The 14,431-nt window shown below is 39.7% G+C and overlaps 1 protein-coding gene across 8 annotated transcripts in view; it reads right to left on the reverse strand.

Moving 5' to 3' along the window:
* The window catches only part of CTNNA2 (catenin alpha 2), a 1,050,986-nt gene extending 1,038,228 nt beyond the window's left edge, over nt 1–12,758 (reverse strand). For 2 of the 8 annotated variants that reach the window (XM_074332253.2, XM_019750019.3), the window contains exon 1: nt 12,390–12,742. The gene's annotated coding sequence lies outside the window, so the exon portion shown is untranslated. Of the gene's footprint in view, nt 1–9,056; nt 9,078–12,389 lie in introns of those variants that run through there. The other 6 variants (XM_074332251.2, XM_074332250.2, XM_019750020.3 and 3 more) reach the window with 5 other exon arrangements.
* Nucleotides 12,759–14,431: the final 1,673 nt, after the last annotated feature.

Consider the following 14,431-nt stretch of genomic DNA (forward strand, 5'->3'; position numbering starts at 1 on the left):
CTTCAAATAGTTTAATATCCTGAGCATTATCATAAGCATGTTATCACCATCATCAGAACACTGTTCACTCAATTCCAAGATCTAGAGAAAACATAGGCCATGCCTTTGAAGAGTCACATACAAAAAATAAAAAAAATAAAAATAAATAACTGTGAAATATTCATAGAGGCCTACAAAAGTACTGAATGAATTATATGAAATCCAGGTATACACTGTGATTATTCCAAAGAGAAAGGATCACAAATATACTGATATCGGTATAAATGTAATAATGCATTTAGATTACTTAAGGAAGAGACAAATATTAAGAATAATACAGAGGGTGCCAAAAAATGTATACACATTTTAAGAAAGGAAAACGGTATTAAAATTGTGATACTCAATATACACCAATAACAAAAGATGAATACAGGTCACATTTGACTTCTGCAATTACAACAGGTGCTTAAAGTGGTTACCATCAGCGTCCAGACATTTCTGATTACAGTGAACTACTGCTTGAGCAACACTGACCAGTGTCCAGTTGTATACATTGTTTTGGCATCTCCAAAACTAAAAGAAAAATATGAGTGTTACATTTTATCATTTTCTCTCTCTCTCTCTCTCTCTCTCTCTCTCTCTCTCTCTCTCACACACACACACACACACACACACACACACACACGCGCGCGCACGAACTTGTTGCAACAATGTTGCTAACCTTTTTTAATATCAGAGGGATTATTCATTATGAATTTGTACCAACTGGACAAACTGCTAACCAAATTTACTATTTGGAAGTGCTGAAAAGGCTGCGTGAAAAAGTTAGATGACCTGAACTTTTCACCAACAATTCATGGCTCTTGCACCATGACAATGCACCAGCTCACACGGCATTGTCTGTGAGAGAGTTTTTAGCCACTAAACAAATAACTGTGTTGGAACACCCTCCCTACTCACCTTATCTGGCCCACAATGACTTCTTTCTGTAGCCAAAGATAATGCAAATATTGAAAGGAAGACAGTTTGATGACATTCAGGTCATCAAGAGTAATACAACTACAGCTCTGATGGCCATTCCAGAAAGAGTTCCAAAACTCCTTTCAAGGGTGGACTAGGCGCTGGCATCGGTGCATAGCTTCCCAAGGGTAGTACTTAGAAGGTGACTGTAGTGATATTCAGCAATGAGGTATATGTAACACATTTTCTAGGGTGAATTCGTGAATTTAATTGTCCTATCTCATCTGTATGTATGTGTGTGTTTGTGTGTGTGTGTGTGTGTGTGTGTATATACACTCTCACACATACATTTGCACCATGAACTGTCTCTTCTTAATAAATGTCTCTTCATTTATTAAGGGCTTTTTTTCCATGTCCTTCAGTATCATTAATTTTTTTTCTTCATAGAAGAAACATGCTAATGGAATAACTATGAATTAGAAAGTTGTTTCTTCTCCCTCAAATTATCTTTAATTAAATACATTAGTTAAAATACCAAGGGTGTTATTTACAAAATTTGATAACATAGTTATCATATCCTTCTGAAGAAAAGGTACAAAAATAGACAAGAAACCGGAAAAAGGAAAACCATCACTTACTGGATATCACAATATACTGTAAGCTACAGTATTTATGATAGTACATCATTAGTTCAGGAACAACAACAAAAATCTTTATACCCAGAGACTCTATAAATAAGTCTTATAAATTAAGATAAATAATCTACTGGAAAAACCTAGGTAAAGATATGAACACACTCAGTATAGCAGAAGCAAAACATTAGGCCATTAGGCAAAAAAAGAAAAGAAAAGAAATTCAACCTCTAGAAATCAGAGAATCAAATTCACATAACACAGAGATACCATTCTTTTCTATTCATTGGTAAATTTTTCCAAGTTTAAAATTTTCATGTATTGGTAAAAGGGGAGGGAAATACGAACTTTCCTATCTGCTGGTGGAATGTAAGTTAGTACTAGTACTGAAGAGCAATTAGGCATCAACTATAAATATCTAAAATGCATATACCTTATGAATCCAAAATTACAATGATCAATACACCTTTTAAAAAAACACAGTAGTACATGTGGACAAGACATCCATACAAAGAAGTTCACCACAGCATTGCTTGAAATAGCAAAATAGCAGGAACAAACTAAATGTTTATGAAAACATAAGGATTAAAAAATTATGGTGTGACCATACTATAAAAGAATAGGCAGCAGTTAAAAAATAATGGCATATATATTCATGTTACCAGCAAAGCTACGTGGGAAGTGAAAATGAGGTACGGAACACCATGTTACCATTTAAGTAAATACAAAAAAATATATACCTTCCTCCATAGACACTGACGACCTATATTTTGGAGGCACTCTTCTGGGACCCCAAAGTTAATCTCCTGACCAAAACACAGCCCATATCAGAAGGCATATAGCGCAAACGTTTTATCCCTGTGGGTAGCCCAAAACTGGAAACTTAAAATTCCAATCAATGTAATGTTACAGAGAAATTAATACGGAGCCTTTTTCTATCCTAGGACATGCTCAGATACGTTTCGTTTAAAAAAATAGAACACATAATTATATGTGTGTGTGTGTGTGTGTGTGTGCATGCATGCACTCACACACACACACACGATCTCAGTTTTGCTTTAAAAGGATTTATACATAATAAACTCTGATATACTTATGGGGGGAAACAATACTAAACTAGAAATTCACCAAAAGTCACTGGAGAGTTGAACTGCAGTACTTTTTGTTTTCAAGTTAATTTGTCTTGCTACGTTCTAGATGTTCTACAATGGGCCTGTATTGACTCGAGTGTGAAGGACAAAACATGCTTATTGAAACATTGTATCTTCTGTTATTGCATTATTGAGATACCTCTATACAAATAATATCAAACTATTTCCTGAATCCCAACCTCATCCCTTGATTCCAGTCCCACTTTTCAGCTGCCAACTGAGCAGTTACCAGAGTCCCAGCTTCAGTTCTCCTGGATATGACTTTTCCTCTCCCACAGCTGTGCTCATTAATCCCATCGTCCTGCTGGCTCTGTTCTGTCCCAGTTCCCAGACCAAGGCAAAGCTGAATTAAAAAGTACTAATGCAAAGTTATCCCCTCCTCCCTCTCTCTCCCATCCATTATTAGAGCAATGTTTCTAGTTCTGCATCCACATGGACCTTTGAGACTTGCGACTGTGGAGTCAGTACCACTCTGTACTATACACTCTGTCATGTTCTTTCTGGTATTTCACTGTTCAGGTACTTTTCACTCCTCCTAGATTGTCAGCTCATGAGGTCAAATACTGCATCTTACTCATATATAGATCTAGGGATGTGTCCCCCAACAGGATGGCTTTAATAACTTATAAGCAAGTTTTGATTAATGACTGCTACATTTGTTTAACCACAAATTTGTAGGATGTTTTCAAAGAGAATGAGTTCAGAGACTTAATTCAATCAGCTAGAATTTATTACGGAACTAATGTAGTCTCAGGATTGCAACGGGGGAAAGTTAGAAAAAATAAAGGTATCGCTTCTATGCTGGACACAGTTAGAATCTAAGGAGGTTGAAAATACCTTTGAGAGAGAGAGAGAGAGAGAGAGAGAGAGAGAGACAGAGAGAGAGAGAGAGAGAGAGAGAGAGAGAGAGAGAGAGAGAATAATTACTGTTTTAGCTTCTGCCTTAACCAGCAAAACATGAAAATCTTCTTGCCTGAGGTCCTGATTTCACAGATGGGGAAACTGCAATCCATTCTGCCAGCTCGGACTTTTGCCTCCTGTCCCAACTCCATGGGTCCCCATGTGCTTGGCTCTGCTTGTCATGATTTATATGCTTGCCCACTTTGAATTATTCCCTTGGATTTAGACTCCCTCCTCTTCCAGTCCATGCTTTGGGCTAGGATCTAAATGTCTTCCTAGGGTACCCTCTGTCGCCCGTTTTTATACACTTTCCCGCAAACCAGCTGTGACTACAATCCTAGCTTTCTGCTTCAACCTTCTTCCCACAAGACTGAGAACATCATGGCAGGCCTCTAAATCAAGCTGTAACAAACACAGCTGTTTGCTTCCCCAGCGTACCTTTCCCTTTCCTTTTTCTTAACAGAACTGCCACTCAGCTCATCCTTCCTCTCACTTCCTCCATACAGCCATGGGCTTCAGGGAAAGCAGACCCCAACCCCGACCTCAGCTCCAGCCCCAGCCCCAGGGCCAGCCGCAGCTCCTGCCGGTGGATCCTGATTGGTCGAAGCCTATCTATCATGCATGGTATTTCTTTCCTCACGCTGCTGAGAAGATTGGGGATGGCCATGTGAGCCTGTGCTGGCCAGTGAGATTAGGGAAGACTTCTGGCAAAAGTTTCCTCACTTTTCTGGAAGAGACACTACTGCTGCATGATGCTGTGCTTAGAACTCCAGCAGCCATCACACCAGTATGGCTGGTGTGATGAGGATGAGGGCTTGACAAAGAGGGGACAGAGCTGAAAGAAGGGCAGAGAGGGGAAGCTAAACTGAGGTCTGACACCTGGAGCCACCTAGCCTCTGATTTCTTACCTTCACCAATCTTTTTTAATGTTTTCCCTTTCCTCTGTTTCCAGGTTACACATAGTAAATAGTACATCTCTAAAAAAAAAAGACATATTGGCAGCTTTGGTTTCTATTTCAAAAGAATAACTTTAAAATGGGAATTTGATGGATATTTGGATTGCTTTTAGTTTGAAGCTATTATGAATACAGCTGCTATTAATTTTCATATAAAAGTATTTGTGCATATGTTTTAATTTCACCTGGGAAGTGGAATTTTGGGATTGTATGGTAAGAGTATTTTTAGCATTAAGAGAAACTGCCAAACTGTTTCCTAAAGTGTTACATTCCCAACAGCAAAGTATGATTGCTTCGGTTGCTTCACATCCTGTCCAAAACTTGATATTGTAGGTCTTAAACTTACCCATTCTAGTATTTGTACAGTGGTATCATACTGTGGTTTTTAAATTTCATTACTTGGGTGAATAATGGAGTTAAATGCCTTTTCATGTGCTCATTGGCCATTTGCATATCTTCTTTTGTGAAATATCTCTTCATATATTTACTCCATTTTTAGTTGGATTGTGTTCTTACTGAGATGCAAGAGTTCCATATACAATTAGGATAACTAGTCCTTTGTCAGATATATGGAGATAGAAATAAAGATATACAGATCTAGCAAATCGCATGCCTTATGAAGAGAAAATTTTTTTTTCAATTTTTGATAAAGTTTAGTTTATCTTTTTTCCTTTAATTTTATGATTAGTGCTTTTGAGTCCTATCTAAGACATTTTTGCCTAATCACAAATCACAAAGATTTTGCTCCTGTGTTTTCTTCTAAAAGTGTATATACTCAAAATCACAGACAGTTCTCAAAAACATGCTAAATGAAAGGAGACAAAAATGAATGCACAGCCTATGATTCAATCTATATCCATTTCTAGAACAAAACAGCACTAGTATATAAAGACAGAAGGTACTTCAAACAAAAGGGAAGATTTTAGGGCAATGGAAATATCCCCTATCTGGATTGTAGTGGTGGTTACACATGTAAATTTGTCAACACACAAACTTAAAATGGATGTACTTTCTTATATACAAAACACACCTCAACAAATTTGAGTATAAAAAAATGTAATCGGAATTTGGAGCGCGACAGGTCACACAGCCCTAGGGTATAGGATTTAGGGGATAAGCAAGACTTGGCTGTGCCTCCAGCAACAACATTCACCTTAGCGTATACCTAACTTCTTAAATAAATGTCATCTGATTCTAAATGCATAAATGCCACACAGTCTTTCAAAGACAGTGGTATCACTCAAACAAGCACACTGTACATTGGGCAAGTCTCTAAAGCAAGGTGGCAGTTGACTTGTACCTCCAGTCCAGGAAGGACTCTAAAAAGGAGCGAGAGGGAAGGATGCGGCGGTAAGAAAAAGAAATGTTCCTTGGCCCAGAGGCTCTGTGAAGCTAAATTTGCAATTTTCTTGGAAAAGGGAAATCATATGGCACTAAAGATGAAGGTTTTTTCCATGTAGCAAGCAGTTTACGTTTCAAAAGAAACAACAAATAGGACACAGTGAGAAATAAATCATCATGCCTTCAAATTTGTAAGGACAATCACATATGGAATTATAGAGTTTTACAGCTGAAAAACACTCTATATGTCATCTAGTCCTAGTCACTTAAAATAAATATTTAATAAATAAGCTTCAGAGAGTTTGAGACTTGTCTAGTCATATAACAAATCAGTTCTTAAAAACCTGGAGAAAGAACCCAGGTGTCCTTATTCCTGATTCACTGCTTTTGTAAAATTACAATCTCTAGCCCAATGCTTTACACAGAGCAGGTATTTAAAAAATACCCATTGAATGAATTCATGCTAGGTAATGTGATAAAAAATACATAGAATGCATAATTGAATAGAGGGATAAATTTAAATGCAGATATTTTTTTTTTTTTCGTCAGTGAGTTTTGTATATACTTCTTTATGCCATTTCTGCAAATTTGGGAGGGGGAAAAAAGCAAATTTTGTTCAATAACTCTGGCAGGTATCAATGCCTGAAGAAAAAATGAAGTACTAAACTCAAAAATTGTGGGATGCCCTTTCCTAGAACTAGTTGAGGACAATTAGTTCATTCTGAGATAGTTAAGTGACAATTCTACCTCTTTGCTGAAACATGGAGTGATAATATTTAACAACTGCTTCAGGCCCTATGAATTTAAGATACACTCGGAAGACTAGATCTTCACCAAACCCTTGTCTAATTAAAATCAGACGGGAACATCAGATCCTTCGGTCATTTATGGAGTCATTGTTACTTTTGGGTTGGTTATAGAAGAATTGACATGTCTCCATCAAGTGTTCATGGCTTTAGTTGTGAAATATCAAGGTGTCATAAAAAAAAAAAGATTTTGAATTTACTGCATATATACAATGAACATAAGCCCAATTTACACAACATGAACATATCAAAAGTGTCCTATTAATTTTCTATTATTATTCTATAGCCCTTGGGATCTTAATAAATAAATTAATTAAATGATTTATTTTACTCCAACTCTGATGGCACGTCCATTCATTTAATGTAGGAAAGTTGGAGCAAGTTAGGATATTAGCTGACTTGGAGTTCTATCCCAAACAGAGCGCTCCCACAGGTATTGTATTACTTGGCTCTTCCCAAAAAGCCAAGCACACAAAATAGCAAGATACTGAAAAGTAGCAAGGCACTGAGAAACAAACATCTGATTTCACGTATGTTTTTTTATCAATGAGCTAGTTTTAAAGACTGAAAAAATTTGTTACCTGCAGATAAAATCGGATGTGTCTGGATGCTGATGGTAACCACCTGAGCACCTCTTGTCATTGCCGAGGTCAAATGTGACTTGTATTCATCTTTTGTTATTGGTATATATTGAGTATTATAATTTTAATAGTTTTTTTTCCTTTATTTAAATGTGTATACATTTTTTGGCACCCTCTGAATATGCCTATGTACGGATGCTTTAAAACAACTACAACATGGATTATACCAGCAAGACAGAAACAATACAGAAAACCACTAATTAAAACGGGAGTTATAAATGTTCAGCTCAATATATGTAACAAAATTAATTTGTTTTATCTCCTGCTTACTCCATCTCTCTAGTCACCACCTTAACTTGAATATCCAAGGGCTTATTTCACTCTTGTTACTGCACATTGTCTTCACATCTGAAAAATAATAATCTAAGAGTTGTATATATGGATACAGCCTCTAAACGAAAAAGAATGAAAGTCCTATAAAATTAAGCTTTATAAAGTCAGACTATCACTTTGTGCTTTCCATAATGTGTTACAAGTAAGAATTTCAAAGACTTATACAATGCATATTTGTGGTTGAGTTAGAAGTCATTTCCAAGGTAAAAATTCACTTACAAGGAAAATAAAAATGTCTAAGAGTAAAGTTTGTCAAAAATCACTGGTGCTTTAATATGGAACTGATGAGAAGTAACACATTTGAAAATGTTTTATTTAGACCTGCTGAATCTTTAAAACATCTGACTATTGAGAAAAATCTCAAAATAGAAAATAAAAATGCTACAGTGTATGGTCTGTTAAACTGCTAGCTTTTGGATACATATTCATGTTATGACTATATATCTTAAGACAATATTCATGAAACCAATTTTGTATATTATTAGAACTACAAAAATCATATAAGGAAAGCATTTTACCATTTTGGAGAAAACAATGAAATTGCGTCTATTTAAAAATGGATTAAACATGAGCACTATAAACACTGACATTTGTTACCTGCAGGTAAAATATTCTGGAAATTTTTTATCAAATAACTCAATTACGTGACTTATGCTGTTGGATAAATATTTCATGGATATATATTTGAAAATAGCTAATGAACTCCAAAAATAAAGGTGTACCAACAGATGTAGCCAGTGGGCAATCGCCACCCCACACTGAGAAGATATTTAACTTGCTCACTGCACTTCCCCAGACAGATCCTCTGTCATCATCACACCTTAATCTCCCAGTAAAACACTTGAAAGAGCACAATCCATTTGTAATCATTAATAATCTTGAATACCCCCAAAAAGGGGTCTGCCGTATTAGGAAACATCAACAACAAAGTAAAAATAAAGTTACTGAAAATACAAGTACCCTATCAATTACTGGCTTCGTATATGTCAAAATAAAATTATCCTGGTTATTATTCTCCAAGATACAGTCCTGAAATAGTCATGGGTTAAGGCAAAATAAGAGAGAGTTATGATAACCATTTTATCATAATATTAAATCTTTGTTGTTTAGAAAGGTAAAGTCTTCGTTATGCCTTTAAGTTTAAAGAAAAGGATAAAAACAATACTGGGGTCCTCCCTGTGACACAGACCTTGGATTCCGTGTCTTGGGATGGGGCTTTGGGAAAGACAAAGAGCTAAGAGAAGCTCTCCTGGGTAGCTGAACATCTTACGATAAAATGGATCCCACACAAGTCTTATCCCAAGTGGTAGTATAATCACTCTGGCTGTACATAGTTAATACCTCTTAGTACACTCACCAGTATGCCAAATATTCCAGGAAATAGTCTTCCCAAACACATCGGGCTTCTTCCCTCTCTGCCCTTCCAGCTGTGTGTCTCTAGCCTGCATGAAATCCTTCCCAGGAGTCTCTGTGCAAGGTCCAGTGCTACACCTGAGTATAATCTTTCCCAGGCTACAGAAACATCTGTCCTCTTTGCAATTCCTCTCACACTGACTTGCTCTTCATTTATTTCCTGTACATAATCATATATTGTCTTAGATTGTTTTTAAACGGTGTCTCCTAATTATAATTACACTTACTTAATACATGCTTTGTTTGTACCAAGCACTGTGCTTAACACATTTAACCCTTAAAGTAAGCCCATGAATCAGACTGTATCATAGTTTCTATTTTGTACATGAGGAAAAAGACTTACGTAGTATGCAAGGGCACAACACTCTACTCAGGTACAACATGCACTCACATCGTAAAGCTCTCTCCAAAGATCTCGTTCTTTGCCACTGTGAAATATGACCTCATGTAAATGCCTGTTCTCAGTTAGACTGTAAGCTAAGGTCAAAGAAAGTGTCTTTTACTTCTTTCCAGTACCTCATAACACTTAGCATAGGGTTAGGCAGGTTTTAAGAGCTCTCAGGGAGGGAAGGACAGAGAACATTCCAGAATATTTCCTACAGGGTATATAAAATGTTCCGTTGGGGCTTCATCTGTACCATATATTCTTAAAGGTCCAGTCAACTACCGTCAGAAATTAAATTCTTCAGAAGTTGGTCTTTATCTGTAAACAGGATTACAGTCAAAGCGGCAGGCTTCTTTCATGAGACATTAGCTCCTCTTTTATTTCGTATTTTATTAATTTTACTCAAGTCTCTCAAAACCCTGCAGTAAACAAGTGTTATTTTCTTTTCTATTCTTTAATAACCTTATATATTTTGTTTTCACTAAGTGGACGAATGTTTACAAAGGAAACAAATAAAAGGTACCTCCCTCTCCCTAGCAAGCACAGTATTAAAAATCCAGGCATACACCCAAATCATTCTGCGTAGCAAAACTTACACTAAAGAAAGAGCCGGGCTGAGGGGCTGCCTCTGCCCCACACTCACATCTCTGAAGCCCCACAAAGAGAGAGCAGTAGAGATGTAGGAAGGGAAAAGCTATCTGAAAGTAAATTACACTAGAACCAACTGATCATATTCATATATAATTACCAGCAAAGTTTTTACTAGCTTTATGGCATTCCAGATAAAGGAACACCAACAACACATACCCCTTTCTACACCTGTGTTCATTAGTAAGTAATGTAACCATTCAAATACAGCAGGACTGACTGCAATTCTGCATCAGGACGTTGGTAACACTCATAATTCAACTCAACTTCTCCCACATGGCTTAAGAGTCAGCCAACCCATTAAAGGAATTGCATTACTACCAAGGGGAGTTAGGGAAGGGGGTGGGTCAATCATTCCTAATATCACACACTTCCCAAAAACTGATTCAGATGATTAACTGTATCAGCTCTTCATCAAATCAGCACTCAATCACTTTGAAAGGTAATTCTCTTCATCTCAACTCCTACTTCACATTCTCATAAAATGCAAAAGTGCATATTGCACTACTGGCATATAATAATTTAAATGAAAAGAAATCAATAATTTGCTCCATAGCATAGTTTCTTACTGGCAGCTTCACTGATTCCACCATTAATTTCAGTCCCTCCCCCACACACTCATTAAACATAAAACACAGCTATTATACAGATATTAAGATTTTGAGGTTGTTGTTTCTTTTGGGGTTTTTTGTTTGCTTTTTGGTTTTTTGCTTTTTATGTTTGTTTGTTTGTTTTTTAAAGGAAACTATAGACAGGGCAAAATATAGGCTTGTAAAGACTCCATTTCAGGTTTATACTATTTGTTGGACCTTGCTGAGGCATAGCTATCCCGCCATATATAAATAAACTTTTTAGTAGCAATGCTTGCAAAAAGAAAAGCTGCCAAATTATTATTAATATAGATAACAGAAGGGGTTAGAGTGTAAACTACAGAAGGCAAAGTGAAATATATCATTTGGTGAAAATAAGTGGTGCAAAAGTAACTGAAATTTTAAATTGTTAATAATGGTCCCAGAGCTAATAATTCAACTTTTCCAGTGGAATAAACCACAAAGAGAATCACACAGTGTATTTCTCTTCAAACATCTCACAATGCCTGTAAGGTAGATGATAGGGGGTAAGGGTATCTGCTAAAGGTTATAATGCAGCTAATGCTATCAAAATGGTATATGTATAAGCCTGTGGAGTATAACCTCGTTACTCCAAAAACTGTGTCTCCATTGTCCTCCTTTAGAAGTTAAGCCATAATGAACAAAAGTGCATCTCTTCCACACTTCTGCTCCCTATTTTCCTAAATCAATCTACCTTAATGTTTTGTATTCTGATGAAAACAGTCCATAAATAACACTGTGGTGCACACACATTCAAGTTTAGTGAGTTCCTGCCTTTGAAGTAGATAGTGACAGGACTAAGGACACAAGGGTGCAACTCCAAGCCAAATATTAGGCGGGTGGTTTGAAAATATCAATCCGGAGAGGCCTAGGGGAAAGGACAGGAGTCCACTGCCACCACCCTTCTCCTCCCCTCCCCTCTTCCTCTCTTTCTCTCTTCTTTCCTGGTGGCTTCTCACAGAGACAATCAAAGCAAGGAAAGCTGGATTTTAAATTAGTGAGACACACACTGGGAATATGCAATTCCAAGGAGAATAAAAGAAACTGCTAAAAAGGGGTGTGGGGGGTTGTTGGTAACACGTCTAAGTGACAACCCTCCCCACCCCCACCCGAATACAACACAAATCCATAGATTCTTCCTCGACCCTCTTCTCCTTTCAGTTCCCAGTACTCTATCCAACTTGACCCTTAATCCAAATAATTTAAGGACCTGCAGGGTATCCGCTGTGCAAGAGTGTGTCTCTCAGTATATGTGCCCAATTTTCTGGAAGCCCCTGAATCCGGACAGTTTAGCAGGCAAGGGATCTCCCACCGGGGAAGAGGTGAAGAAAGGGGGCAAAAAAAGAGGTGGAGACCAGAGGAAAGGGATGCAGAACTGCGCTCTTGGACGAGTGGCTGAAAGGAAGACAGGGAAGAAAGAAAGGGTGGGAAGGAAGTGGGGCTAGGAGAGAGGAAGAAAGGGATGAAAGAAAGGCTAGAAAGGAGAAAGGAGGGGAGAGGAGAGAGGGATGTTGGGAAGGATCAGGGCGGGAGGGTTGATGAGCAGGGAGGGAGGGGAGGATGGAGAGGATGGGAGGGAGGGAGCGAGGGAGGGAGGCAGGCAAGGATGGAGGATGCTCTGCCCGGGACTCACCTCAGTGGGTCGGTGGGAGTTTCTCGCCTCCTCCTCTTTCTTCCTTGCCGGTTCCTAGCAGCTGGAGGGGTAATTGCAGAAGGGCTGGAGAGGTGGCGGCGGGGACGAGGGCAGCGGCTGCTGCAGCCGCCTCTGGCCGAGGTGCGGTGCCTCCTGCTCCGCCCGCCAGCCCGGGTCTCCGCCTCACTCGGGGCTGGAAGCGAAGCCGCTCCCCCCCTCCCCCCGCCCGCTCCGTGTCCAGCCCAAGCGCGAGCGGCAGCAGCTCGGATCGCCGCTAGGGGAAGCAGTATGTGCGCAGGCGCGGCCGCTCGCTCACTCGCGCGCCTCCGCGGCCCCCGCAGCTCCGTGGGACTGAGGGAGGCACCGGGTGGGATGGCGCGGGCGCGCACGGCCTGGGGAGCGCCGAGCGGGCGGGGCGGGGGCGGAGCTGGGGAGGCGAGGCCGGCTCCGCGCCTCAGGTGGGGGGAGGGGACGGTGGAGAAGGGGCACCGCCGAAGGGCGCAGGTGCCGTGTCCATGACAACCGCGTTACTCTGCGGGCAGAGATTCGGAGCTGAATCTCCCCGATCCTAGAGGACCGGGACAGAAGAGACCCGGTGCGGGAGAGGTCCTGGCGGGGAGAAAGGGACCGCGGTTGCAGAGTAGGAAGAAAGGGTGAGCCGGAGAGGGCATGGACACGTGGCAGGAGGAGGGCAGGGCCCCAGTGCAGCGAAGGTAGTGACTGACTCGAGAGGGAGGTTTGTTGAAAATCCCAAGGGGAATAGGATTGGACTTTTAAAGGACCTAGACGAGGATGGAAGTGTTCAAAGCAAACGGAGCATTTGCTCATTTAACAAGCCTTTGTTTAAGCACTGTCTCTGTGCAAGGCGTTGTGATTCACTAATTCCAAGAATATTACTGAGCCCCTAATTTGTACCAAGCACTACTGAGGCATTTTGAGATATCAAAAAAATGTTTAATATCCAAATGTTTCACTGTCCTCGAGGAGGTTACACTTCAGTTGGGGGAACTTACATTAAGATTGCAGAGTATATGGTCTGCCCACTACCATCAATTGGGGCTTGATGGGGATGCAATGTAATTGTTACCGAAGCGCTAGAACAGAAGAGGTGCACAGCTACATCCAATGTGAAACTTAACTTACAGGTATTTCTGTTCTGCTACAATGCCAAGTAACTTTTTTTTTTTTTTAATCAAGAGAGAAAAAGACAAAGAAAACCTATGGCAGTTCGCTTTGACACGAATTGTGTCAAAGTGATGGTGCATGAGTGATGGTGCATTCACAATATGCTGCCTGTCTGGTCTCCTCGCCCACCAGCAGCATCAATGTGTTTTCTTATGCCGACACTTGCTCGGTTCTATATCACGTGTCGCACGCATGTTTTACACTGCTCCTTCATTGGCTATGTCGACTATGATATATCTCCCTCTGGTTCCCAAGCTGGCATCTGCAATTGTTCAAAAATTATGTCAAACCCAATGGTCTTATTTTCTCCAGGCAATCACACTAGAGGTCTACCTCTGTCCATTCCTCTATCTGTCTCTTCCAATATCTTCTTGCCTTACATTTCCTTGTCACCACCACTTTCCCAATTTAAAATTCCTGGGAGAAAATAGGAGTCACCAGATGTAGGCTTAAGAAAAACCTCCTTAGCCCACAAGTATGTTTCAGGACCATGGACAGTGGCAGAGCATGCTCCTCCCACAAAGCTTTTTCCTTAGGCTCAGCCTATAGAAACAGGAGAGACTCCAAAGAAGGTACAGGATGTGCTTTAAGAAAAAAATGCTGAACGCCAAATGATTTATGTGTGACAAACGATATGAACAGAATGGAATAACAAAAGAGCACACAGTGGGCTGGAGTAGGTTGGAAGGAAGTAGGCCCTTCAGCTAGACTTTGAAGCAAAAAATGGGTGAGATTAAGGGAGGTATCACAGGCCTCTAAAGTGGTTAAGAGGGGGATAATTTTGCCAGGGAGATGCCCGAATATAAACAAGGATACTTCATAGTACTGCTACACAGTATCTCCCAGGAGGCAGAGGA

This window comes from Rhinolophus sinicus, chromosome 2, assembly GCF_057876585.1.
Source record: "Rhinolophus sinicus isolate RSI-liver-muscle chromosome 2, RSI-T2T, whole genome shotgun sequence".
NCBI lineage: Eukaryota > Metazoa > Chordata > Mammalia > Chiroptera > Rhinolophidae > Rhinolophus > Rhinolophus sinicus.